Source organism: Aplysia californica, unplaced genomic scaffold (genome assembly GCF_000002075.1).
Source record: "Aplysia californica isolate F4 #8 unplaced genomic scaffold, AplCal3.0 scaffold00167, whole genome shotgun sequence".
Classification (NCBI taxonomy): Eukaryota; Metazoa; Mollusca; class Gastropoda; order Aplysiida; family Aplysiidae; genus Aplysia; species Aplysia californica.
Genome location: NW_004797437.1, coordinates 56663 through 61663, shown reverse-complemented (window position 1 = coordinate 61663; position 5001 = coordinate 56663). Strand labels below are relative to the sequence as shown.

General features: G+C 40.2%; 1 protein-coding gene across 1 annotated transcript in view; it reads left to right on the top strand.

Annotated features, from left to right (window-relative positions):
* The first annotated feature begins 394 nt into the window (after positions 1–394).
* Positions 395–5001, top strand: part of LOC101858105 (SCY1-like protein 2) — a 33777-nt gene continuing 29170 nt past the window's right edge. Inside the window, exon 1 of the mRNA XM_035969667.1 lies at positions 395–561. The gene's annotated coding sequence lies outside the window, so the exon portion shown is untranslated. The remainder of the gene's footprint in view (positions 562–5001) is intronic.

Below are 5001 nucleotides of genomic sequence, written 5' to 3'. Positions count from 1 at the left end.
GCGCGTGAGAGAGAGAGAGAGAGAGAGAGAGAGAGAGAGAGACTCAGTGCGTCCCATCCAGGTGACCAACAGAGTACTGCATTACTTTAAATTTCAACTATTGGCCCCCAAAGTCATAATATTTAATGGCGTTATAATAGATGATTGCCACATCTGTGCGTAACAGATTTTGAAAATTGGATGCTAGTCTTCCCTTACATGAAACGAGTTGACGATATCAAACCCTGAAGCCCAACATCTAAAGATAACATCAATTTTGAAAGACTTATAATGATTAATACATGTAATATTATTTAATTTTTTTTGTTCTAGAGAAACCAGAATGCTAAAGTTTACGGTTGAAAAGGGGGAGAACTCATGGAAAACTAACTTTCTATTTCTCCGCCGTGTTTCCGGAAGTGAGCAGCGTCATCAATAACAAACCAGGAGAGGCCTTACATCTCCCACCGACACAGGCCAACTTGTCAGATAAAAGACGAGTCGAATTATGGTACAATTACCATTGGTACAATTTCAATTTGCAGCCTGACTGATACAATCAAAACCAAAGAAGTCTAATTGGTAAGCGTTTCCCCGTAATGTTCTTAAAGTCAATCTTGCCAGTTCGCCGGCCCATCCTGCTCCCTGCTCATCTACAACATTATTTTGTGGTATTTAAACTCTTCCAAGCTAATGGTTTTATGACTGTAATGAATCATGTCTGTCTAGTGGGTCCTGGTCGGGTGTCTTGTTACAACTCGGTACTTTAAGACTTGACTCTGTAAGGTACACGCCAGAATGTCACAGTTGGTTACACTGGCATGTTTCATGAATGAACTGCACACAATGAACTTTGGTGATGAACTTATGGCACGCCTGCCCTTTTAAATTTTTAGTTTAGTGTGTCGTCGTCTGTTAGTGTTAGATGGGAGGAATTCCATGGGTTGGGGTGGTCGCTCGTTACGGAAGTCCTTCCGCATACACATAAAAGATGTAATGTTAATGATTGCGTGGGAGTGGGAGAACACGGTAATGATTCATTCTTTCCCGTGGGTAGGGGATCGGGGGGTGCTGACAGTGTATATATATTGTGATATTATAGGCCTAGAATCTAGCACTAGAGTCTAGTAAAAGGCTGGTGTGTTTGTGTGGATCACAATGATGGGGAATCATTTTTAGGAAGGACTTTTCTGTAACGAGCCACCACCCCAACAAACACAATGAAGAGAACTAACCCTAACCCAAAGCAGCAAACCCTAACCCTACCCCTACTGCTACCCTCACCCCTAGCCCTCTCTACTCAACTCTATTCTGTCTTTATGGAAGTCCTCCCAATTTTTACTTATTGTGGCTATAGTACAGGTGTGTATTGGTACTTCTGTGGTCGGATTTTAACTTAAAACAGACTCCTGGTCATTTTCGCAACAAGCTGGGCATGAGTGTTGGCTATGACTAGAAGAGTACACATCATAGAAGGTTATTTTTGGAAGAACTTCCACCGTAACGAGCGACCACCCCAACATTATGCAACAAACACAATGAAGAGGGGACCCTAACCCCAACCAAGCCCTAATCCTAATCTTGATCTTAGCCCTGGACCTAACGCAAATGGTTGCCCTAACCCAAGTACTAGCTATAAACCTAGTCTTAACCCTAAAGGGGGTCGACAAGCTCGACTGCACCACATTTGCTGAGGTCAGTTTAATTTCAGTAAGGTTTTATGGCGCTCGCAACTGCAGAAGGTCATATGAGCGCCAAGGGGGGGATGTCAACAGAAAAGTCCAAACGGGGAATCAGGCTTACTCTGCTCACCTCTCTTGCCTCAACAGCACAAAGTCTGCTTCTACTATCAAGGCACCCCGGAAATAACAGTTCACAAGAGAGTGACAAACATACAAAAGAAGTAGAGGAAAATGATGATAGTAAGGATATGAGGAAAGAAAAAGCAGCAGTTTCCCCCTATGTTGTTCCGGCACAGTATGAGCATGACATTGATAAATCAGCCCATTTACAATTCTACTGTGCATAAGAACATGTTACTATATATAACATCCCCTCTTTAGGAGTGGCCTAAAAACACTTCATTCAGTAGCGCTGCCCTTATCTCTCTCAGCCCAGGTTAGCCCTGACAGGCAGGTTTGTAACAATTTTAACCCACTTCAAAAAGAATCTTAATTATGCCAATTTGAGTGTAACATTTTAAAATTAAAAAGATAAATAGTTGGGCATTCAACATTGACACTAAATTTTTAAAAATTTTAATAGTCAGGTTTGCCAAGTGGACTAAGAAGGACCCAGGTGAAATGTCAAGTTCTGGCATCACTGAAGCTTTAAGAACTCGGTAGTTAAACATTGCTGGTCTCAACAGAATACTTTTCTTATGAAAAAGTGTTATTTAATGCTTTCTTTATAGCTCTTTCTTTGGAAAATGATGTTTGAATATTAGACTTTCATTTTCAGCAACAAGGGGAGAAAAAGCTTTTTCATTTCCGTTTAATGTAATATAAATATATATGTTTGGTGCATTAATTATTAATTAGTATGATGAGTGATTTAGATAAAATCTCTCCATCGCTCAGAGTGTAATGTGGGCTGAACTGGATGACAGAAAGATTATATATATATATCCAGCGCTCAGAGCCTGTGTACTTAAATTTTGATTGAACACTTTATAAATTTGTAATTTATTTAGATCATTATATATCTAGCACTCAGAGCCTGTGTACTTTAATGGGGATTGAGCACTTTATAAAACCTTGTCCGGTAATTCCGTTCTTCCTGTCCATTTCAAGACCATTCCTGCACAGAAGTATAGACCAACAACCCATTCCGCAGTTGATGTATTCAATTTCTCTTTTTATGTTTTTGAATGTTTGAATAATTGATCCTGTGGTTCGTGTTCCCACCCAAACCGATGTCTGGTGTACGATCCAGGAGAGCTCACTGTGAGTGTGCTGATAGTGTTCAGAATTACCACACGTATAGGTTGGGTAAACTATGTGGGTGGGTGGTTGGCGGGTGCTCTGGTGTGGTTTGCTCCTTCTTTCCTATCAAACATCTATCGTCCAGATCTCTCCTCCTTCTTTTTTGTGTTTGTTTTTCTCTTGTAACATCTCTAATCTTCGGCATTTATATGACCTTATTGTGTTGCAAGTGCCGTAAGACTCTTAGTAAAACTGAACAATGCGGTGATGGTGTTCAGAGCTACCACACGTATGGATTGGGTGAAAACACATAGTCAGAGCTACCACTCATTTGGGTTGGGTGAACTATGTAATCATAGTGTTCAGAATTACTACACATGGATTGAGTGAAAACACACATAGTGTTCAGAATTACTACACATGGATTGAGTGAAAACACACATAGTGTTCAGAGCTACCACACGTATGGGCTGGGGGAACCAGGACGATCATGTTGTCACAATCAGAGCAGCTTTAATGTATGTGTCAATGTATGTGTGTCAATGTGTGTGTAAGTCATAAATCCCTGAGAAGTGTTGCTGAGAGAGGTGTGTTGTAAAAGATATCACAATGGGATGCAAAAAAAACCGAACAAGCAGTAGGCTGGCCATGAGACCATGTGGTGGGATCTGGCTGTAGAAAGGGAAAGATCTTGTCAGTTTGTTAGTGTTTGAGCGCTTAATCGGCTGCTTGCACTGTATGCTTCCCGGGAAGCCCAGAATGTTTCTGAGTGTTATAGGGTCTGCTGAGGTAATAATATGTGTCGCGACGTGGTGGAATCAGGCGCTTTCGTCAATTTTTGGGCATATGGGTTATTGGTATTGTCTTAAAGCTTGTTCATTTATCTTGCTTTTGATTTTAAAAAATATCCATTAATCTTGAGCAAAAGTGAAGATATTTCTGATTGAAAGAAGTAAGTTCGGTTTGGTTTCAGTGGTGAAAATATTGAGAAAATGGTAACTTCAATAACTAGAGAGTCCTTGAAAACTGAAAAATGTCATATTTTGAGCTTTTAATCAATGTTTTTCAATATAATTCACATGGAAATGTGTTTTTATTTGGACATAAAACGGCTGAACAAAATACCAAGAATTTGATTTAAATTGCGAAACTGGTGCGAAAATGCCTGTTTCTCCAATTTTGCTATTTTGACGAGCGCCTGATTTCACCACGATGCCTCACATATAGCGTAAAGTGCATAGAGTTTGCTGTCAGACAGTGGTATGCTCTATACAAATGCTATACAAAAAATTAATGCTATTTATAATTATTGTCTTGTGAAACAGCTGGGGAATAGTTTTCCTTTCTAAATTTGTCTTTTAAAAAAAAACTAACACTGGAACTTGTGTTGAGTTGGTGGTTGGCGGGTGCTCTGCTGTGGTTTGCTTCTTCTTTCCTAACTATCAAACACCTGTCGTCCTTATATCTCTCCTCCTTCTTTTTTGTGTTTGTTACTCTCTTGTGACACCTCTAATCTTCGGCACTCATATGAACCTTATTGTGTTGCAAGTGCCGTAAAACTCTTTCTAAAACTAAATGAGCCTGTGTTGAGCTGAGTGAGAGGGTGGGGTAATGGCGAAATGGGAAATAATTTGCGGTTTACTGATCCGCACGGGAGTGTCGCATATTTTTATCGAGAAATGTTTTGTGTAATGTGATAGTGAGGAGAAGAGGAGCCTAGCATTTGCCAGCATGCCACACAACCTGTCGACCAACTCTGTGTGAGTTGTGAGCGAGTGAACGAGTGAGGCAGGCAGGAAAATGCAAATGGGCAGGAATTTGATATCCACATTGTCAAAGAGTAACGGAACTGTCAGCTTAGGGATATGTGTGTGTGTGTTGAAAAATTGTGTTGTGTGTGTTTTTGTTTGTTTGTTTGTGTGTGTGGTGTGTGTGTGTGTGTGTGTGTGTGTGTGTGTTGGGTGAGTGGTTAGGGAGGGGGGGGTTGGAGAATTTTGCTAGAAAGAAAAGAACTTATTAAGTACTCTAGGAATGGAGAGGTGGTGGGTGTGAGAGAAACTTTGTTGTTTTTATTTTTATTTTATTTTATTAATTTTTT